Source organism: Meleagris gallopavo, chromosome 5 (assembly GCF_905368555.1).
Source record: "Meleagris gallopavo chromosome 5, MGAL_WU_HG_1.1, whole genome shotgun sequence".
Lineage (NCBI taxonomy): Eukaryota > Metazoa > Chordata > Aves > Galliformes > Phasianidae > Meleagris > Meleagris gallopavo.
Genome location: NC_139408.1, coordinates 12,818,920 through 12,843,446, shown reverse-complemented (window position 1 = coordinate 12,843,446; position 24,527 = coordinate 12,818,920). Strand labels below are relative to the sequence as shown.

The following is a 24,527-nucleotide window of genomic DNA, read 5'->3' as shown; positions in this document are numbered from 1 at the left end:
TATGACAGATAACATGAGAACGAGTTAATAATTAAAACTGGGATTCTTGATAAGACAGGATGTTGACATATTTCTAATTTTGATTTTTTTTTTCTTTCTAGTAATAATCTAATGATTTACAATATACCAGGTCTTATCCCCAAAGTATTTCAAGCATGCCACTTGCTTTTGTGTGCATGCTTGGACTGTAAGATGGCTCTTAATTGAGGATCTTAAAAACTGCCCTTGGCCTTGATGGCACATTTCTGCTTGAGTAAGGGACAGAAAATCTGCTTCCTGCTTTTCTTCATAAAAGATATGAACAAGTGCAACATGATTTTGCTGCCCAGTGTCCTACCATAGAATGGTGCACAGCAGTTAGTTAATGAAATGCCCGTTCCAATGTTTTATGTAAACTGTTTTCTATAAATTTAGCATCTGTGTTGTTATCTGAAACAGTGTAAATTCCCTTCGACTCTTAGAGGTGATCTATACTTGAAAATGTAACTTGGAGAAAATACTTTGTTATAAAGTGCAGAGAAAGCAGTCTCATTTTTCCACAGTGTTGAGGTCTGATGTAAGTTGCATGCAAATTGCTGACCCTGGAAGCAGTATGGGGGCAATCCTTACGTAGGCATGAACAATTTCTCCAATGTACTAAAGAATAAGTAGGCTTGGTCTTTGCAAGAGATATGCTGATGGTTTGTGGTTTAGTTTTGTTTTTTTTCTTTTCAATTTATATGTTTCTGGTGCAAATGCACTTAATAGAGCAGCTTCAGTAAGTCATAGCACAAAAATCTGTTTTGCAGTTATGGTAATCAGTGATTTTTTTAATTAACCCTTGCCTGTGCACTGGAAGATAGAACTGTTTATGATATGGTTAGAGTGGGTTGAGCTGTATCTTCGAAAGTGACAGACGTGCTCACTGATCCCAGGAACTGAGAAATACCTAAGCCTATAGGCATGCAGACAGCTTCTATACATTCGTCGTCTTTCACTGCCTGATATTAGGTAATTAGCATCTTGCTTTTGCTCAATTACAATTATAACAATTAGTCAAATAGCTCTTTAGACTACTAATTTTGAAGTGCCTGCGCGCTGGGGACTGTGATATCTTATACACACACCCCCAGATTTTAACTGAAGAATATCCATAGGCATACTTTTTGTTAGATGAAATTGCTAATCTACGGAGCTAAAGAGAGAAAAAATTTCCTTTGGAATAACAGGGAATTATAGCTACATTTCCCTACAAGGTCTTCTCTCAAGGAAGCACAGCAACAAGCAGGCTTCTATTTATAGCAGATGGTAAATATATCTATCTATCTGTATTTTTATACCCAGGAACTGTAAACGTCATGATCTTCAAAGCACTCTGTTTGAGCATCCAGCAAGAAAATTACAACAGAATAAGGACAGGTCTTTTGTTTGCATATTTATTTCTTTGCTGCCCTATGAAGAAAATAGAGTTTAAAGCTCACATCCTCCAAGTGTTTGGGGTTTTTGGCGTTTGATTTTTATTTTTATTTTTAGATTTCATCCTGGAATTATTTATTACTAAAATTTTTAAAGTTTATAAAGGGGAGTCTGTCAGAATTTTAATGTGTAAGGGCTTACTGCAATTTTATATGTGCTTCATTATATGTTGTACATAATTCTGGTATATGATATACACATTCCTAAACATTAAGTATATCCTATGAAATAACAGCACCTCATAAAAAGGGATCATTTTCATACTAATGATATACTTAAGCTGTTCAGAATCTAACTGAACTAGCAACTTATTTCCTGAGGCAGGATTTGGGGATATATTTAATTTAAATGGGGCAGCCATGGTGAGTTATGAATTGTGAAATGACCACTATGTTTACCGCTTAAGAGGTGCAAAATTGTTAATGGATAGATGAAGTATCCTTTACCAAGTGAATTCTTGTATGTTGAGCAACTGCATTCTCAACAGTTAGATTCCAAATATTCAGAAACATTTTGATTGAAACATTATTCACCCAAAACTTTGTTAAGCCTTTTAAGAACAAAGCAAGGTAGATTTTTCTTTTCCTTTTTCCAGAAACTGCAGGAGAAAGCAGAGAAAGGAGAATGCATTCTTTGTTGAAAACTAAAAATTTTATTTGGTTTAAAGTAAAATTTGACCATGAAATCACTTCTGAACATTTCCCTAATTCCTTCTTAAATTTAACTTCTTTACGTTGGCTTTCCTTAGAATAATGCTCATGAACGAGCATTTGTCCACAATCACATGTAATTTGTTGCTTCCTATTCTTTTTTCTCACAAGCTGTGTTTGTACTGTTCAGGTGTATTTACATTACACGTAGTTCCAATTTGGGAAACAATAGTCTCAAATACAAATAACAAACAAGCAGCATGTTATAGTTGACCAATTCTGATAGAATCCTCAGGTTTCCTCAGTCACACAGCCATCAAAATTGGGGCTTAAAAAATCTACACATGCTATCAGACTTAAATAAATGATAAAAGAGTTTTTTTCTCAGCTTAAACTGACCAAATTTGCAATGACTGGAATACCTTTTCCATGCATTGGAGACAATTTCTTCCTAACATCCACATAACATACATGGTTGTGAAAGATTTAGTTATGAGAGAATCTGTTTCTCTGAGATACTGTATATTGAAGAACTTCTCTTTTTATGTGAAAGAATAATGGTCCAGAAAACGAGACTTATATTGTGGCACCCATGAGATAATATAATGAAATGTAGACTGCATTGCAACAAAATGGTGTTAAATCAAGGAAATTCTCAGTGACAGTTAAACCTAACCCATTAATCAGGTGTGCTCTAGTGATCACTTTAAATATCAGATTTACATTCACCAGAACATGAATTTCCTGTGGGTTTTCTTTTTGTCAGTGCTCTTTAAGAAGATACATTTCTTTTGCTTCTTTTCCCTGTGGCTGAAGTGCATGTACAGTTGATACAGACCCTACATTTCAGAAAAGGCAAGAACAAAAAACATATTATGAAAGTGTTGCTTCTCTTCTGCACCATCATCCATGTGTTTAAGTGTTCCAAGATGCAATGAGAATTCCTGTCTGGTTTAAATGACAGTTTTAAATTAGTGCTTCTGCTTTCACTTTTCTTAGTTCATTTCCATCATCCATGTTGGTGATGTAGCTCGCCTTGCTGTGTACTGCAATCTAATAGGTCTTGCCTTAGTAAACGTCTAACCTTGTGCCATAAACAAGCAAAGCGTCATTACTCGATTGCAAGGTATACGCTGCCGTATCTCATGGCAGTGATAAGGAAATTTCAGAGAATCAAGGGGGAGGAGATGGAAAGGGAACATACAGTTGAAGATAATGAGATGGTGCGATGTCTTTGCCCACTTAACCTCTAGCTCTCTTTCCTGAGGACTGGTGAAGGTTGTGCTTCCTATGAAATAACACTGCTCCAGTAAGGCTGAGCAGCATGCATGAGCTGAGGAGCCTGACTTGCTACAGTGGCCTTTGTAAATCCCACCAGCTGTCAAAGTCTGCATCTTTAAGCAAGTAAATGCTTTTATTTCTAGTCTGGCTGTCAGGCTAACAATTTATTTCACCAACCAACATATAGCATGTCTGTTTGACACTTTGAGAAGAAATATATGGTAAGTAGATAAATTTAACTCACGCAAACATTGTTCCCTTGCTTCAGTAAAAGGGCTTCTCACAGCAGCATATGAGAACACAGGCCAGGAGCAGAGAATGAGATTTCTCAGAAACTTGCATTAACTAAAATCATGCGCATTGAGTTAATGGAATCTTGTCATCACCTGTAAAGTTTCTGTCAGCAAACATCTGGGTTAGATTGAACTGCTTAATAAACTGTGCTAAAATTGACAAGGCACAAAAGGGTCTGTATGTGAAGCGCTAAGACGAGTTCTAAGGATCGTGGTATTCTTTAAGCTGTCATCTCAAATAATTAAAATATCCTCAAGAGGGAGATGGTCTCTTTCTATGGAACTTAGGCAATTCTGCATGTTTATCATTTAGAAAAGAAACAAAAAAAGAAAAGGAAAAGAAAAAGCAAGGGAAAGGAAAAGGAAAAGAGAGTATCATAGCAAAAATGTCAAACCCTTGTCGTTGGCAGAAGACCAATGAAAAGAACTTTATTTTCAGTTTCCATGAGCATCTGTAGCAAGCTGAATCTGTTAATCTGCTTAGTCTTTTTTGTGCTGTAATCTTACTGTAAATATACTAGTTGTGAATGAATTGTTGCTTCAAGACTTTCACTTCATATAGCACAAGGATAGTGTAATTCAGTATGTCAGGCACCTATTGACAAATCACGAGGAGTTACTTTCCATAAGGAACAATTGCCTTTCTACTGTATTTTGTTGTATTTTTACGGACATAGATAATTGTCAAGGAAAAAAAATCTTCTGGGGGTTCTATCAGAAAATTATGGTGGTAGAAATAAGGAATTGGTGATGAAAAGTATGCCTTCTGGAAAGTTTATTTACAGGTAATTCAATAGAATTCACATTTGACAGCTCTGGGCCTCTATTCAGAAAATGTTAACTGGCTCTCACAGAAGTCTGCATGCTGTGTCTGCTTGGGATCCCAGAGAAGTGGTGGAATAGGTCACAGGGCTGGAGGGTTGTGATGTCTCTGGACAGTCTCTTAAGGAAGCCTAAGGAAATCTAAAATGAAAACATAAAAATTCTATTTAAGCAAAATTCGGCATTCAAATATGTGATGTTTGCTCCAGGATGTGCTTTCTATTGCCAAAGAAGGGACGTAGCAGATAGTGAACAAAGAGTGAGGCTTTCTGTTTTTTTGACAAAAATCAGTATATTTGATAGTCTTTAGAATAAGCTTCCAGCTATCTTCTTGTATTTTGCCGACCTCCAGATGACGACACAGTCTACATTAATTTTTGAAAAGTGCAAAGTGTTGACAATGAGTATTTGTTCATAGAGGAAGGAGGCAAGAAGGTTTCGGTGTTCTGAGAATGCAGTCCTGATACAGCACATAGCTGATTTACATGGTTAACTTCACTGAAATGAATAAGGCAGTTCTTTTGGCAGGAAGGCTGTTTTTGTCTAAAGGTGTGAATCCACTTTTTCCTCTAGATTTAACTATTCTGACAAGTGTATTATGAAGGCTAGACACTGTTCATGATACCTCAAACTGCTGCTTTGTCTGTATTGTACTTATTCTCAAAATTGTGACACCAAAATGACTGATTTCCTCCTTTTAAACACATTTTGTTCTTTAGTTTCACCTTGCCATGTCTTAATTTTCTTGCTGTAGTGCTCCTGAGCATCTGCCCTACCTCCTTCAGCTTTTCTGCTAGCGAGTCACTCAGCTCCTTCAGCTGTGGTGTCTGTCTTAGCCAGCAGCTCTGCAGAGGTGGGAATTAATCTGTCACTGTTCATCATATTCATCTGGAAGACTTTGTCCTTCCCACCTGACCTGCCTCAAAAGGCCTTGTCTTCCCAGCTTTTTTTTTTTCCCCCTCAGTTTGGATACTAGCAGATTGGATTTCTTGTCAAGTCATTTCAAGTCTCATTAATCCGCTGTTTAAAGGTATTGCATTTCACTTGGGGTTCAGCCCCGAAACCTCCTGCTCTCTGGCTGGGTAGGGTAACAGGGTATGGCAAATATCTGCCTGATAGTCTGTCACTTGTTGATGAAGGCAGATCTTTTTTTCCTCCCAGTATCTCCTAGATAATCATCACTACTTATGTACTTATTGCACTCTACTGCATTTGAAAAACTGAAAATGAGTTTGAAAAAAACTATAAAGCTTTTCTAACACTTTCCAAGCTATTACTTAATTTAAACAAAGCAGGTGGCTGGCAATTGTAAATATCTGAGTTGCCTATTTAGAGAATTCTGCATTCTTTAAAATGCTTTCAGTCAAATAAATGGGAAGTAAGCAGCTTCTGTGTATGCATTCCCTGCAAAGTAGAAATAGTGCTTTCCTGCTTTATTGTATCTGGGGCAGGTGTCCTGAATGGTGGCAGTGTCCTCAGAGAGCAGTTGTGACTGCTACTGAGGCTGAATCTTCAGTTTACTGTGCTCTATCTCTCTCTCTCTCTCTCTCAGGTAGTTTGCCAGCTGTAAGAGGCCATAGAAAAAAGCAGTACAGCTGCTGTGGGGTGAAGAGGGAAGCGCTGTGTTCCATAGCAGCTCCAGTGTGACCGTGAAGCTCAGGCTTTATGTCAGAGTTTTACAGGGCCCTGGGGGCCATTCTTAGAGACCATGTCAAGGGCTAGGCTGGTCACTGTTTGCTTCTGCCTTTCCGTTCCTCACAGTATTCATTTTAACACACAGTATTTAAAACTGAGCATAGTTGTATTTTATTTTGCAAATAGCAGCTTAGTCAGGAGGATCAGCAATTAAAGCAACAGCAGCTGTCTGGTACAGGCCCAGGAGGTATAAACATGCCTGCATACAGAGCCCTTCACGTGGCTTTTGCCCTCTTTCTCGGCCCCCCCTACTATTTTTCAGATCACTGAATGTCATTTGTGCCTGTGTAAGGAACAGGTGTCTCTTGTGAACTCCTTAAATAAACTGAATTTTAGAAAAAGATACTGATGTCAGTTTACACAGGTGCAGACATCATTCAGGAGAATGCTATTTGCACACAAACACACTACTGTTTACTGTCTGCGCTGCAATCAGAGCAGTGCCAGAAGGGCACTGAAGCAAGATGGAGCACGGTTTGCTTTGCTGCTTCTGCTGCTGTCGAGTGATATGAACTTTCATAAAGTTCCTTCTTGGTGGGCAGGGAGTCTTTTTTTTTTTTTTTTTTTTTCCTCCGTGAAGCATTGAAAAGCATTCTTAAACAGGAGGCCAGAGAAAAGCAGAAGCCATTTTGTGATGTGTGAAACGGGATAGAAAATGTGTGTGTGACTCTTCCTGGCTTTGCCTGGCTTCTTAGAGCAGGAGCTTTGTTTTTGTTTGGGATTTCCCCCCCTCTTCCTGTTAAAGCTTACACAGGGCAGCTAAGATGGGACCAATTCAGGTAATTTGCAGCATCTGTCAATGTGTGACATTGCCCATGTGTTACCATGGCACAGCCTTTTCAGTGCTGAAAAATCCAAATAATTGCAGATGGCCCGTGAGCAGAAGAGCACTGAGGTGGCTCCTTGAGTGGTCAGACATTTCTCCAGCCCCCAGGGCAGCAAGGAGTGCAGTCTGTGAATTCAAACAGGGTGAGCAAGTGGGAACAAAGCTGGCTGTGTATCAAATCACAGCCTGTGCTGTCATGGCACAGGAGAGCATTACTAGCACACCTCAGAGACTTTAATTTCCATCAGGCTCCCCAGTGTTGCTTATGGTCTGCATTGCTGCCCAAAGGCCCAGGTGCGGTGGGATCCTGACCCACCCTTGTGTCTTTGTAGTGCCAGAGCTGTCTATGGTATGTATAAAAGCAAAAAGAGCTGAACAGCTCCAAGATATCTTGTTCTTCACATACTCAAATAAGTCAAGCAGTAGGATTCTCAGCATGAACCTTTTCCTTTGTGTGTGTATATTTCTTAGTCGTGGACAGCCACAGAAATGACACTTCTCTGGCAAGAAAGCCCACAAGCTCTTAATATCAGCCAATGTCCATTAATTAGGCTTTCTGACAAAGGCATGCTTGCCACACCCTTTTACATGCATTGGCCTGTGTAATTTTTTCACTAAGAGCTTTTAGGTATATTTCTTCCACTGAAAACACTGTGTTAACAAAAAAAGAAAAAAAAAAAAGAAAAAAAAACACTTTTACAAAAGCAAACTAAGAACAGATGTAGCTGAGCAATACTTTTTAATCCAGCAGTAATAAATGTTTGGAATGGACTGCTGTGAAGGTTATTAAGACTAAAACACTGGGGTCATTCAAAAAGGAGTTGAGAGCATCCAGGGGGATGGAATTGAAGTAGAAAAGAAGTGGATAACTGAACATTATCCACTGCATTCTTGATGATGCATAACATCCTACACACTTGTTTTATGCTGTAAGACTTGAAAATCTATCTGCACCAGTTAAACATATACGGAGGGTTATGCCTTGTTAAAAGCTATGGAAAGTCAATTATAATAACAAATGCCAACAAGTTAGTCTCTGGACTGTGTCACTTGGGGAAAACTGCTTCAGGAGAAGAGGTATTTGACATTATTCCTTCTCTGATCTCATGGAAAACATAGATGTTATACCTCAAAACTTTCAAAAACATTTCAGTTTCATCATTGTTGTGGATACTGTGGAGAGGTTTAATACAAAGTGAGAAACAACACATTTTAATGAAAAAGTAATTTTGTAAATATAATTCAAGTACATATTGAACAGCTCATTGTAAAGATAGGGAATGGGCTTGATGGTGAATGAACTGTGAGAAAAGCTCGGTGCCCTGCAATTGCATATGTTATGAAATACTATCACATTTGTCTAATCAAACTGCTGGGATAGCTGCTCAGTATGAATGCTGCAGGCAGCTGACATTGCACCTACAGCCTTCTGGACTTTGCCTGTAGACAAAGCCTTTAGCTTCACAGTCATTTTTTATAATATAAAAATAAAAACAAGCCATTTTAGTTGCTTTTGTTTATCCACAGATAACTACAGAAATAAATCTAACTGAAATTTGGTCTTCATCTCTGGTGGGTACATGGCATGTTGCAAGGTATCTTCTCCGGTTCTCACTGGAGACAGTGGCATTCACTTTCTAACCTATGCATCTTTATGGCCCTGTTGAATACTTGACGTAGACCCAAATCTCAGCTCAGGGCCCAAACAGCTTTTCGTTCCAAACATCATTTATTAGAGCTGTGAGACGGGCAGCTTGCAGAAGGGCTGGAATACAATAGGAAGTCTGTAAGCTTCCAATGCCTTGGTGAAGTTGTTGTTGAATTTGTTATAAAACAAAAGGTGGCTTTCCCTTTTATTGTCTCGTCTTGTTGACTACTGCCAACCTGAACTTTAATGCCAGCTGGCTGCTGTTTTTACTAAATTATAAAATATTTAAGAGTGGCTAAAAAGACACAGCCTTTTTTGTTTTCTTGTGAGAGTGTGACAGCGGAGGAAAGCAATCAAGTTTTCATCCTAAACTGTGAGGTTTTATGATGTGAGTGAGGCATTTTGTAGCTAATGCTTGCTCTTGTAGAAATAACAATGAAAAAGCAGTGAAGAAAAAGATCAACAAATCACAAGAGGCTTCATCAAGCAGTGGATGTCTACTGAGGCAGCTTATATGTTAGAATGTCTTGCCAATTTGCTGCCTTTGTTCCCGTTACGGGACAGTCCAATGCCCATATGCTAGCCCTTTGTTAGCCCATGTACCTTCCACATGTGCCTTACCGTGGTGCAAACAAAGGCTACGTGACATGACCTCTTTTCCTGCACACATTTTAGCCCGGAGCCATCGGTCCAGCCTGTCTTAACTGATGACAGTTTACCAGGTGCTGTTCTGATCTTAATCTCCTGGCTGAACCGTGGCCCTAACATGGAAAGCTATAAATCTCACCAGGTCATGGAGAAATCTGCCAGTGTCATTTCTAATTGACCTCAGGGAAAAATGACCAGTTTACTTCAGAATTTCCTAGGTTTACAGATTCACAGGCTGGCATTTGCAAAGCAGTACTCGTGACTTTTCAGTAATAAATTAAACTGGAAAGCCTTACAGCTACGATTATTTATGATCTTTCTGCTGCTCTTATGACACATGTTAATTGGAGGGAAAAATTGTTTATAGAAAGTTTTCAGTGCAGTACTGGGAAGAAAAATAGCATTGGAAAGCCAGTGTTTTCTACTGAGTAAATTCTTTAGCTTAAACTTATTTAGTATTTTCTCTGCAGTAATAAGAATGGAGGGCAGCGTCAGAGGAAGAAGCCAACAGCTACATAACAGTACACTTTGCAGTGTATGCCGTGAGAATTATTTCTGAATTTTATGCTGAAGGTTTGGGCCTTGGGGGCTGGATCTCTGGTTGCGCAAGTCTACATGGCTAGAACATTTTGTCTTAGTGGGATAGAACTAAGGTGAAGGATTGAGCTTACTTAGTTTCTCTCTAGGTGTAATAACATGACAGGACACAGCAATTTTGCACTTAATAGAAATTTCAGATATTGACTAACATTTCAAAAACCTTTAACTCTGTTTCTTACTTTTTGCCCACTTTCCTGCTGTGCTCTGGGTTCACCTGCTGCTTCAGAGTTAATCCACAATTGCATTATTCTCCAATCTTTCCCAGATCGTTGGAATCTTTTCCAGAGGGCTCCTTGGGAAAACTGTGCAGCATAAAACTTTCAAAAGTGAAGCAGCAATTTTCTAACCATTTTTGAAGAATGAAACACTGAGTGTACACGTAGTACACTTACCTATTAAGTAAGAATGAGGCAATTTAGAAGGCTGCCTTTTAACTCCTCCTTTTTCAGTATCAGTTTTATGATATCTTTAAAAAGTAATTTAGCATAATGCAAAAACACTGCACTAATCTCCTGATAGACAAACAAAATTTACTATCAGGCTTGTTTTGGGAAGAATGATTTGTTAATACAGCTCATGGCTTCTGACTGGCTTTAATTTGTTATTGATTCCTTACGGATTGCGCAAGTCACAAGTTATTTGTTAAGAGTTGTGCCACTATTTAACTTGGCATTTCCTACCCAAGCTTAGCTCATGCTTGAAGCTGTGGATGTAAGACACTTCCATTAATCAGCATTCAGTCTTGTCTCATACATTTCATTTGTGTCCCAACTTTACTGCAAAAAGCAAGGCAAAAAAACAAACGCATTGAGTCAGGAAAAAATAAATTTCACCTTTCAGCTGTCTTTCAGTTCTGTATGGTCACCTGTCTTTTACTAAGTTAATTCCATAACGAACTTTCTAGATAAAGGCACAGTGACATGGAACCACTCTGTATTCCAGAATCTGTGGTTCCTTCTTGAATTCTGTTCTGAGACTTCTTCATAGCCAATTCATGCAATTAGACTTTTTTCAAAGATTATTTTCTATCTTAATTGCTGCAAATAGCTGCTTAATGCTAATGTGCTTACAGTATGCCTTTACCTGTACAACACAGATGTTCATCCTTTGGTGTTTCTTAGCCCATGTGAAGACCTTGGTTCTATCAGACTGTTTTTCTACCATGTTGCCTGACATGTGGATGTTGATTATCAAGTAGTGATGCAGGGAATGATTAGGAAGGCTGTAGCCGGTCACATGATGTGACTTTGCCTCTTAATTTAAACTTAAGAAGGAGATTTAGCAAATTAGCATAAAGAGGAGAAAATGCTGTCCAGTCACATGCAGAAACACTATTGGAAGTTAAGTAATAGTACATATCTTAACTGGCAAAATCAGCAGTTAATTCCAAATATATACCGAGGAAAATGTTCTAGGAGTAAAGTGTCTTACAGCTGCTTTCCAGGAAAAAAATGCCATTCCTAACTTCCTAGTGTCTTTTATGATGCTCATAAATGCATGCCTACAAATTTCAACAATTCCATCTCTCACTCTAGCTGATAATCTACGCTTCTGCCAACATACTCTGAATTTAGACCATTTTAAGAGTATTAAGGCAGTCAAATCATTGAATCATAGAATCACCAAGGTTGGAAAAGATCTCTAAAACCATCCAGTCCAACCATAAACAATAAAGTGAATATTTATTTGGATTACCAAAACCAGTCAATTCATTGAAGTGCTCTGTGTAGAAACTGGTCACCCAGGGTATCCTTGTTCCCCACTCCACACAATCTGGAGGCTGCCTCCTGGAGCCACATCTGACCCTACGGCATAATTGTCTTGCTATGGCCAAGTCCCAATTAGCAAGGAAGAGGTGTTTCCTTGTGAAATAGGTGAATGAGTGTTTGATTAAACCACCAGTGCTACTATTTAGTGCTGTCAACGAATGCTTAAAGAAGGACTTAACTTTTTGTGTTACTTCGATGAAAAGATCATTTTCCTCCATGTAGAAAAAAAGAGTTTCTGGCCATCCTCAATGTGTATTTTCACCCAAACTCACTTTAGTTGTGTGGGCTGAATTCAGACTGAATCCTTGAAGCCTGGCAAAGCCCTATAAATGTGCTTAGCTGTATAGACGCAAACAAGTATCTGACCTCTCCTCTTGAAAGATTTAATGGCTGTGAAGGAAATTCCCTCTAAGAAGGAGAAGTAATGACATTTTGATCCCTTGGGAAATGCTGTTGTAACCCTGTCTAGATCCTCACGCTATTTGAATTTTATTTTTAACTCTGACATTCTTGAAGATTAATAAGCATAATGGTGCTGAAATGACTCTGCCAGCATAATGTTACCTAAACAGAGTGTGACGTAGTTGAGTAATGAATCTCAAATGATAGCTCAGGGAGAAGCACATGCTGCAATTTTCATGATGTTTTAGGAAAAAAAGCCTTTTTCAGTTTTGTTCCAGCTTTGACTTATTGCTGTTTCAAAATTCTTGCTACCTAGCAAGCTGAAGATAAGCATGCAGTGAAAACTGCATGGTGTGTTTCTGACTAGAGGGACAGAAAAGGGAAGTGCAACAGTAAATTGCAAGTGCACTTCTCTTTCCATCAACAGGCATATCTCTTCAGTGTAAGCCTGGCACGTATTGACAAGGAAAAAGGCATTTATTGAAGCTGTAAGCTGAAGCTGATCCAAAAGCAGAAGCACAGCATATATCTCAAGTTTAGAAGATTTTATTCTGATTTTTGATGGGTATTAGTTAGTAAGTATATAAATCTGCAGTAATTTCACATAAGCTCCTGGAATTACTCTGAAGTTGAAATACTGGAATAATTTAAAAACAGCTCTGCAAAAACTGGTGAACATTCATTCATGATTTGTTTTTTCTATGTAAGAACACTTGCAAAATAAAAAAATTAAAAGTATCTTACCCACATACAATGTGTAGCATGGTGAAATTATTTTTTTTCTATCTATTATGTTAATATAAAAATTATCTTAAGTTTTCATTTAATCTTAGTGATTTGTGAGGGTTTGGTTTTTTTGGTTTGTTTGTTTTTTTGGTTTTTTTTTTGTTAGTTAGGTACACCTTTAAAAAAAAAAAAAAAGTTGTGTAAAATTGAACCTGCCAATTATTTCTGAGAAAGTTAACATAAGAGGCTTGTTTGTAAATGTTATGAATGGTACTCAATGAAAACTTTGTTTGATTTCACTTATGTTTAGTATAATTTGTTCTGCTCTAAGGCATCCTGAGAATAGGAGATTGTACGCAAATGAATACTGAGTGAAGCAAAGATCATTAAGAGAGGAACTGGGGGGGAACCACACATGCTGGACACAATTATGTGTGTGTGTTATATTATGCTATCTTGGACACATCAGCGCTGACTGCTTTGTTCTGAAGAATGACCTTTGATCAAGAGAGACTGCATGTGTCTTTGGTCATTCCCACATCCTAGGCTACTGTAGATGAAGGGAATTTCTGTGGTGTCTTAACTATAATCTCACTGGGAGCTGCCTCATTGTGTGCAAACACTCTGGTAGATATCTGCCTTGTTGGGAGTTTACAATTGGAGGAAAGGATGGTGGCATTACCTCAAGCATACTAGGCATTGTGCCAGTGTAACTGAGCAGATGGTGACCTGTGGGTCATGGGACTATATTTCTGAGATAGATGGGAAAGGAAATTCTACAGTTTGCAGACCAGATGGAGAGTTCTCACAGAACTGGCTAGGAGGGTATCTACACGTATGTGTATGTAAGAGAATGTCAAATCGGAGGAAAATAGCAAGTGGATATTAGTAAATGTAGGAAGAAAAGCTTAGCAATGGCTGTTATGCAAGAGAACGTCAAGTAAAAAAGGTGTTTTACATGGCTGTTAAATACAGCATTCACAAGTTTCCTGCTACTTTATTCTTGTTTCCATTAAATAGCACTTTACTCCTATATAAAACGTCTGTAATTTAAAAAAAAGACCTATTGTTTTTATTCCCCCCCCCAAAAAAAAAAGTGATTTATAGGATTCTTTTCATCTAGATTTTTTTCTTTCAAAGTGGGGCTTGTTTCCTGATAAATGACATTTTATTTTTGTAATAAAAATGTGCAATTTCTCTCCCTAAAATGAGGTCCTCTGTCTGCCAGAATTGACTTCTTTCTGCCATTATTATTTTTTTAAGACTTCTGGGGCCACGATGTTCTGATTGCTGTTGTATTTCATCTTCAATCTAAACAAGTAAGGTAAATGCAGACAGAGTTAACCAGACCATCGAGCAAGTATAGAAACTTCCAATAAAGGAAGAGTAAAAATTGGGAACTCCTGTGGGAAATGCTAAGGATATCTTCAAGAGAATTTTCTTAGAGGCTAGTATTAACCCAATATTAGATATGTTAACATCTTTTAATCAAGGAACTTTTATTAATAATTTTTCATCACTTTTCATTTTTCTTTTGAACTTTAAGTGTATTTAACCCTTTCCCTCGAAGATAACTCTGTATCTGAAAACAACCAATTCAGGCACCCTTTAAACTCAATTTAGTGGTCAAAACCTTTATGGGCAGTTGTAGAATGGGGATCATCTCCATTCAACTTTGTTTTTACTGTGGAAAGTTGAGAAAAGGAGAAAGGGAATTTGGTGTTGCTCTTTCCAGGTGAGTGCTTTAAATATCTGTCAGGTGTAAAGGAATTGATACTACCTTTTCAAAGCCAAGGTCTATTCAAAATCTCACCCAGTAGTTGTGTCCTGAAACCTGGACATCTTTGGAGAGGTCTGCCTGAGAATCTGTCTAGCAGGTAGATGCCTACTTCTGGGACTGCATCAGAACATACTTGCACATTCCACATGGAGGGCTTGTAGGCTTGTATGCGACATTTCTGGGCAGAAATCTGGCATTTGGATAGTTTAGTTCCCCTGAGACAAGAACAGTCTCTGTGTGAGACTGAGCTGCTTGAAGGGATGTTAGGTTCCTGTCTCTTTTTGCTTGTGTCTCTAATTCCAGAGTCCCAAGCAGCAAAGCACATGCCTAACTTTTAAGCATAAGTGGTCTCGCTAGCTTAAATGGGACTGCTCATGTACTTATAAGTTAAACGTATGTTAAACTGCTTCATTGAACTGGGGCCCAGATTTTTATTTTTATGGAAAACTCACATGTGCAAACACTAATAGCATAATTAATCTCTTTTCATGAAGTGTTGCTTTTAATAATTTTATGCGGGGCTTATTGTGCATACTACTTTTCATCTTCAAGGCCTTTTACAAACATTAGCTCAGAGATTTAAATTGAGTGTATGGCTGTGGGAATTGTGCAGTCTTATATGTGACTTTGCAATTCTGTACCTCCACGTTCTTGGCAGGAGGCTCCTGCCATGCAGCTGGGTTGGCTGAACCAAGAACTTTGGCTCTGTCTCCACTTAGCACCTTTGGCAAATTATCTCCCAGGTGGAATTGAAGGCCGTAAGTGGTTTCAAAGCTTCCTCCAGATCCAGATTTTCAAACTAATGACTTCATGCACCGCTGAGTGAAGCAGAGGTGGTGGTACAGGCTGCATTTGGCATGTTTGGCTCTTATCCCTTACTCCTCTTCACTGCAAGCTACTCAGAAACAGGAAAAGACCAGAAATGCACATGGCTCAAAATTTCATTTAAGATATGGGCGTAATTATTGCTGGCTTCAGAAATGCTTGATGTACATGCTCAGATCACAGCTCTGCCTGTATATTAACACAACCTTTATGCTAGTGTGTAGGATCTCAGCATCTGAAGATGATGGACTGCTTCTGAACATGCTTTTGAGACATAAGAATGATTTAGGGGTACGGTGAATCGTAACGGATGATTCAGCACCTAATCCGATCATACATAGTGTTTTATCAGATGAGAAGCCTGGATGGCAGAGACCTTTGTTTTTTCTTCAAGGACTAGGAGAAATCCAGTTGTTCTTCAGTCAGGTTGTCTTGCCTGCTTGATGTGAAGTTTCTCATTCTTCCATGTATATCACTAGTTCCAAGCCTTGTTACTGATATGACCTTGGTTTGATTTTCTCTCTACGTATGTTGGTAGTAGCAGTTTTGCTGAAAGAGACTAGGGCTTTGTTTTTTTTTCAGGAAGAGAAATTTTATTTTACTCTGTGTTTCCAGCAAAAGAGCTCCTCCTATTGTTTCAATTCCATTCTCAAAAGCAGTCACTCAAGCTACTTACTTCTGTCCTTTTCAGAGTAAAATTCACATTAGCTCATGTTGCAGAAGGAATTACTGAAAGTCTTTTCCCATTTTCATGTCCATGAATGGGCCAGAGATAAGTTGCATTTTAAAGAATGTGAGCCTTTCCTCTGTGGGTTATACTCTATAAAAATACTTGGGTGGATTGCTGGCTGGGACACTGGCTTACTTACTCAGTAGTATATTTATTGGAGGCTCCTGGGGAAGATACAAGACTCAGCTGAAATAAGGGAAAAGCAGTTTTCTGCCAGCAGACTTCATAGCCTGAAGTGTTGACACTGTATAGCACTGATTTTTCTCTTTACCTTTGCTGGAGATGCTTAATTAGTGCAGCAATCAGAAAAAAAAAAAAACTTCAAATGCGTTAAATGACTCAAAATATTATGAGAGAAGGGAACAATTAGGATGCTGTGGTTGAAACAGGATGATCCTGTAAAAAGATGAACTCTAGGTTATAAGAGATCTTGGTTTTAATGGCGTGCGCTGCTGTGCTATGCTTAAGCAACATACGTGGGAACTCCGGAAAGATCCTCTTCACATAATTAATAAGCCACTAGAAATCCCTGAAAGGATCAAACCCTTTAAATAAAAGTATTCCCTCATTAGGAGTATCAGAAAATAGAATGTCTGAACAGAGATGAAAATAGACCTTGTGACTTAACAGTTGAAATGCAAATCTAATTAGCGTGGTGTTTTAAAGTATTAACAAGGAGCCATAAAAAAATGGATTTGGAAGAAACTTTTCGTAAAGAAAATACTGGATAGTGACAAAATCCCAATTTATTAAAACTCCGTGATGTGGAAACAATGAAAAGGGCATTAATTACTTTACCAGTACTTATTTTGCATCATTGCCCAAAGTAATTGGTTTATTGACCTCTTCGTAATCCTGAATAGTTATAAAAAAAAATTATTTCAATGCTGAAAGTTAATTTCTGTAAAGGAATTTAGGTCTTTTTATTCTGTCATATATGACTTTGAATCTAAATAATACACTGCTTCAAACATGTCTGACTCTATGTGGAGGGTAGGATTCCTTTACGTTCTGTGTGCTATGTCTGTGTATGCAGGCATTATTTTCAAACGATGCTAGTTTGCTTATTCTTTTTTTTTTTTTTTTTTTAAAGAAATATCTGTAAGAGTATATGTTTTTGGTATGCTCTTCTTTTCTCAGTTTAATTCAAATTATTTCGACCAACATACTCTTAGTAATTAATCCCTGGAAATGTGTTCCCCATTTATAGCTTTTCTAAAAACACCCATCAGTATTTTCAGACTTTTGTAACTTAATATGTGCATCACTTTGAAAATGTGTTAGCTATAGTTATTTTTTTTATAATTTTTTTATAATTTTTTCTTTTCGGTTTGGTAGTATGACCCTTCCCCACCTAGGCTGTATATAGTTTTAAATAATAAAATGTTTTTTCACACTGTACTGACAATAAGTATTTTGAATATGTGGACAAAATTAAACGTCACCAAGAAATGTATGCATGGAAGTGACCAGATTAACTTCAGATTAAAATTTGAGATATGCAAAATCAGTGTTTTCTCCTCTGAGGAGAGGAGCAGGCATAAGATTTTTAGAACTTTTCTGTGTTGTTTGAGGAAACCCTTAACAGAATAATTCATCTTATTTCCATTATAAATTGAACCATTGAAATCTTTAATGGAAAGTCGTGTTCATGCACCACTCAGCTTTTTGTTGCCTAGGCAGGTGGAGTTTTCTGAGTCACTAAGCTGGGTAATTGTTGTGGTATCCTATTGTTTTTGTATTAATTAACAAATTGTGACTGAATAAGACTTTTATACTAAAGCAAAAGAATTTAGTGAATACTTCTAACTGATAAAGCAATGGATAAACACGTGGACTTTTACTATTTCTTTTGGGTATTAGTCTTGATATGCACCCAAATGCCAGATGATGAATAGCAAACAAGTAATTTTGGCTTCTGTTTTGTTTGGAATGCGTTAAGGACAGAAAAGTAAATGCTTAACAAGCTAGAAGTGGGTGAAACCTCTAGGGAAATCAATTTAATTACAGTAGGCAAGTGGTCAACTAATGTCAATGCGGCCAAGTAGGAAGACAGATGATACGATGCGGTCTGCAGTGTTGCTATTAGCAAGTAAGAAAATTTTGATTTACTGAACTTCTCAGCTACAAAACAAACAAACAAACAAAGAAACAAACAAAAAAACCCACAACCCAGAACATATCAAAGCAGTAATTTTATAGTTCTCAAAACATAATTTTTCTCTGGAATACCTTGCACTTAGAATTAGCCATTTTATTCAGACTGTTTTAAATTCGTTTCAACAAAGATTATAATCGAGCTTCTATCAAGTGAGTCTGTTCATGTGCTCTGAAGTCTTTCTGAATTGTTTTCCTTTGATTGAAGAAACTCGCAATTACCTTTCTCTCTCTGTTTACCTACTGTTCCATTTTTGTGTCTGGGCCCTGGGCTCCCCTCCATGCCCGTGCCCAGATGGGAGTGCATCACTTCATAGAAAATCCTGAACTAGATCCCACAAGGATCATCACGTACAACACCAGTTTCCTCCTGTCTCTTCTTTCAGGTCACTCAATAGCCATCCTTCTTTTGTACCTGAGCTGGTACTCCTGGGTTCGTGTATCTGCCAATTTTTCTGCCTTACAGTAGCCATGTAAAGCAGTGCTACATCTTTATGATGAGAAATAAGAATTAGCAGTGGGTTGTTAGAGTAGTATGGTTAGATTGTGGTTGGACTTGATGATCTTCAAGGTATTTTCCAACCTGAGCTATTCTATGATTCTATGCATGTTCCTCACTCCTGTCAAGGTTCATATGTTTGGCTGCTTGTAAGGTACACCTTAATACGTAATCCTAAGCATAACAAAAATTCAGTTAAAAGATAGAGTTGTCAAGGCTGCAGGCTTTGCTAGATTTGGAGATCCTTGTCACATACTGTTTTATCTCATTTGTCAGAAGATACTTGGTGTTTCAGGTCTCTTGAGGTGTGTCTGCTGAGCAGGATCCTGTTTGTGTGACTTAGATATATTAAAGAAATAGTTTGATATAAGTCTTTAGTATATGAAGTGCATTATCTTCTGATGGGAGAGAATTAAGCCTGCTTACGTACTTGTAAAAGTTACACAACAATAATTTTTTTTTTTTTTGCATTGTTAGGTGAGGTGAGTAGGAGATGCTCCCTGTTTATATTTGCCTGGAGAGGGGTCACTTAGTTGCTTAAATATTTTAAATGTTAGATTGAAACTGAGATGAGTCTTTCTTCTCTCTTTTGTGCGTGTGTGAGGTGGGGGGAAGGTTAAAGCTGTTTCATCCAAAAATAGCTTTATTTGGATACGTAATTCTCACTCTTCATGATAGCAGCTATTTATTTGCATATGCCTTGTCTGGCTCCCATCAGGAGAGGTGTCTCAAAAAGAAACAATGAATTTTGTTTTCTACTCAAACCAAGCCCTTAGGTAAGCTATTTAGGTAGGATCTTCATGTATGCTTTCTTGAAGGGTAGAGAGGACTTTATACATGAACGCTTTTCTTAATGTAAGTTAATGGTTGTCATATTTCAGTCTAGCTAAGCACTGAATCTTCCTATTGAGTATTCCTCAAACATTCACACTTTGCATTTCGTTATCTTCAGGAGGCAAGCTATTCTTGATCAGTATTAAAAACAAAAAGGGCTTTCAGATTTTTGTACTGTGTTAAAGTAGTAGTGTTAGGTGCAGGCTATCCACTCTCCATGTAAAGGATGCAGTGAGGCAATGGTTTTTTAATCATGGTTGACTCTTTGAATTCACATCTCACTATCAGAGCATGGCTGATGTTCCTTTGATCTGATCTCCTCCTCTTCCAGATCTCTAGTGAAAGTGCTGCATATAGCTGCATAAATGTATGTAGGTTGCTCCGAAAGTAATGCCTCCTGTTTATTTCCACGTTAACTACAGCAGATACAAAAAGCACAGTATCACTGCTTGATAGAGCAAATTCTGAGCTACAAAAAAACTATTATTCAACATAATCACCACCATTAGCTATGCATTTTCATCAGTGATGAACAAGAGCCTGCATGCTGCACTCATAAAAATCAGCACCAGCAGAAGTGACCCACTGCTGCTGTTCCTACTACTGAAATGTTCCACCCACCACGTCACTGTTCTCACGTCCATTGACTGGTTGCCATAAACTTTCAGCAGGTGTCAGTGAATGTCAGTGGGGGTCATTTTTATCTCATGGAGGAATTCTATTCCACACCTTTGCTCCATTCACACTTTCACATCAGATGCCATTTTATCAGACTGCCTCTCTGCTACCATCTGTTACATGAAACAAAATGGAATGTTGGGAGGAAGGCTCAATCTTTACTGCCATACCACCAACATCTGCCTCTGGTGTAGTAAGCCAACATAATATCATAGGAAACATTACTTTTGGAGCAGCCCTCATTTACTTATTTATTTATTTATGCACATTTAGCTTTGCTAGTTGTTGGAGGTCGGATTTTCTTTGCAGAACTTTTTAGAGCACAATAATGCTTTCATTCACAAATGAGGAACCTGATGGTTTTTTGTTTTGTTTTTTTTTTTGCAGAATTCTCCAATTGCTCACCAGGAAATCTAAAGTAAAAGCAGACATGTACAGATATTGAAGTTCCTACCTATGCGCAGTGTGATTGGGTGCCTGGGGAAATTGGTCATATGGATTTATGTAGTTGGCTTTAATTTAGAGCAGGTTGCAAGGAAGTAGAAGTCACTCCCATGCAATGCCAACAAGTGATATATGTGATGTTAATCTGGATTGTATGGTGACAGGTGCTAGCGCACACACATGCCCCAACTGTTTTGTAGAGAAGCTACAAATATGCACCTAGAAACTGCACCTTTAGAATGTGTTCCTGAAAAACAATAAGAGGACAAGGAAAGAATGAATTAAGTAAACAACAGAACTCCTGTTCTCATTTTATGCAGAAGAAATCAGGCTTGTTTTCATATAGCGCTGTGAATCAGCTCCTGTTTCAAGAACTTCACTACTGAAGAATAGAAGAATAGAAGAATACCCATTTGACTTCAAAGGAGATACACCTTACTATAAATAAATAAGTAGATCCAATTTCTAGCCCTGAGGATGTTAAAATTCTCAACTTGAACTTTGAACGTCTCATTATTTAAACTACCCCCAGAACTTTGAAGTGTTTGCAATCTAGACACATGTTCTACTGTTAATTTTTGGATATAGAGTGACCTGATGTACAATTTTGGGTTTATCAGCACCAATTCAAAGGGTAATCTGGTCACCTCTAGTTGTACTAGCAGTCAGACAGCTAAGCATATTTGAATAAATAAAGTTAAGAAACAAGGATTTCCCAACCCTACTAGCCTATTCTCCCTGCCCAACATGGTTAGTGGTCCCCTGCCGGGGCTCTAAGATCCCTTCATGATATTTCAGACCAAGTGTTACATCACATTACCACCTTGTGCTGATCTGTTAGTTTCCTAGCCTCTTTTCAAGATATTTGAAGACTGAACAAAGAGAAGTATTTTCTCTTCTTTAATAACTTTAGAGATAGTTGAGCTTGTTATGAAGACTTTTAGAAGATTCTGGAAATAGTAAGGCTTTAAAAATGAGAAGATCTCCAAAGCTGTTCTAGATTCTGTCCAACAAAGAAATTGAGTTACTCCTTTCAAAAAAAAATTTTTTTTTGTCTCTTCTTCATTTTGGTCAAGCAATCCCATATAAGTCATCTCACTGCAGCCGTTATTTATAGCTAATAATCTCCTTTAGCTGCCAAACCGAAACTAGATCTCCTTCACTCTTGAGCTGAAAGCTCTTTTCTTTCTACAATGTGCTGGAAATGAGCCAATTTACCAGTTCCATTAACTTAATGAGGTCTGACAGCCTGCAGCAAATTTTCTCATAATCTCTCCTGGATTTAAATTTGGTGCTGCACAAACAACGGAGTATGACCAAGTAGTTGCTTTTTAACTCTATGTATTCTAAGCAAAATTCCTCAGTCATCCTAACTACAAAGATGACTGAAGTCTTTCTTTTTCTACAGATGGTTGTTTTTGTTGGGTTTTTTTTTTCATAATGAGATGATTATTACGTTTACTGATTAACTTACCTTTTAATCTTAGCAATCATCTGAATGCCAGATTCGTGTTGACCTGTTAAACATCAGTATTAAAGCTTCAAGTGATTTAAGTGCATGTGATTCCAAGCGTAGTGCTGCTGGCGGTGGGAGAGGGATGGTATTTATTTTTATAATACACCTGAATGGTTATATGAGCTGTGAGGTTATGTCATGATTTTCACAGACTAATAAATAATCACTCGTATAAGGTCAACAGTAGTTTTAACGCAAGGTTAATCCTTAGCTTCTGTTTCCTAATACTTCCAATGATTACTGTTCTCTAAAGGCTGTAGTATGTTACCAAATTCACAAGAAACAAAATTACTTGCCAAATTAAGCAGGACAAAAGTAAAATCTTGCATTCTCTTGCTTGAATTCCACTTTTCTAGCAGTGGCAGCAATATGCTGAAGGCACCAGACAGCAAAGCAGAAAAATGTATATCTTTTAGTATGTCAGATTGCCATAATTCTGATAAACCACCTTAAATTTAACAGCATGGCACTGTAGTAGAAAATTGCTAGCAACATGCTGCACTTCGAAAATGAGCTTAGAACAAAGTTTGACCAGAAGATAGAGTTGCCTCTGCTATTTAGCTTCATTGTCTTAAAGCTTCCTTTGTGAGGTTTTTACTTATGGCAGCACTTCCTGAGGAGCTGTACATTTTGTCTTTGGGCACTGCAAGGCCCCACTTCATTGGGTAGAAGGTTCATCTAAGGAATCTTATGTTTGAGAGTAGGTGACAAAGCACCTCAGATAGAAATATGCTATCTCATACTGCCTCTTCATCTGGAGAGCCTTCTTGTATGGATTTTGTGTATTTTTGCATTTTCTCTCCGTATTCGTAAATATTAGCTTCACTATATAACTCTTCTTGGCTAAATACTTGTACGTCAATAATTAATAATAAGAAAATAGGTGCAGTGATTTCAAATCCATTCAAGTGGGTTGAGTTTGAGGGGTTTTGTGTTGTGGAGGATGGTTTCTGACTTAACACAATGGTCAGTCCAGTCTTTCAGTTACTACAAGTTCTACAAACATGAATGTTTGTTAGTTTAATGTGTAATACTCTCAATTTTCCCTAAAACAATCTTGCGATTATCCTTGCAAAAACTTATCAGGTTCTGTAGATTGTATATGGTATTGCCCACTGCAGTCAGTGGAAGTATTCATATATTCATAGCAAAATGTAATTATAGCTGCAAGATTAGGATCTTTTTAGATAAATTAGAATGGCTTTCATTTCTGACTCCTGGAGACACTCATTCAAATGCGTCAATCTTTCGTGTGTGCAACTCAATGGGAAATTTGAATAACCTATTTATGTAACAAAGCAGACCAAAGGAGTTAAAAATTCAAAATAACACACATGAGCTATGTTTTAATGGAGAGAGCAGTGAATATCTCAGTATGCAACCTCTAGATTTAATCTTGCTTTTTTTTAAGCTAAATGCATGACAAAGAAATAGTCTGGGACCGGCTTTTTGATCAACTTGGGTTAGATCTCATGCCTTCTTATGGCAAATATTACCATGACTATTTTTGTTGTTTTTTTTTAAATTGTTTTAAGACCCAGCTCCTGAAGACAAGTGATTTGTAATTTCACATGAAGAAGTAATTAAAAGAAAAGACTGAATTTCCCAATACTTTAAATGGGGGAAATTGTGTTGTTATTTGTTTTGTTTTGTTTTTTTTTTAAGGAGGAAAGAAGTCCCACCATTTTGAGCACCCCATGTGTCTGATTCTCACATGCTATAATAATATGAGAATTCATAGTAGTTTGTAATTTTTGTCTTTCAGTTCTTAACCAGTGTTCCAATAATAATAATAATAATAATAATAATAATAATAATAATAATGAGAACATTCAGATAATTTTTTTGTATTCGGTTTTTGGTTTTGCCACAGACTTCCTGTGTAGTCTTGGACAAATTATTTAATATACAGTGTTTTGACAGTGTTCTGGAAAAAATGTTCATGTGAAGCAAGGAAGTCTTCAATTTTGTTTTTCCAGATGAGGGAACTCAAAAAACGTATCAAATAAGTCAGACACAGCAATGTCTAATGAACACCTAATTTTTGAGGGGTTTGTAATAGGATTAAATTACCTTCAGCAGAAAACCTGAATATTTCTAAGAAACTGCACTTTAACTTATTAGAGCCAACCTTTGCAGATGTTCAGGCAACCTTCCAGATTTCAAAAGGTAACAGAAGAAATTCCAACTTACTGATATCAATAGCAAAACTTTTATTGACTTCAGTAGGCCAAGATTTTACCCTACCA

General features: G+C 37.5%; 1 protein-coding gene across 6 annotated transcripts in view; it reads left to right on the top strand.

The window, feature by feature from the left end:
* KCNQ1 (potassium voltage-gated channel subfamily Q member 1) overlaps positions 1-24,527 on the top strand; it is a 332,148-nt gene that overhangs the window by 179,996 nt on the left and 127,625 nt on the right. The window lies entirely within an intron of this gene.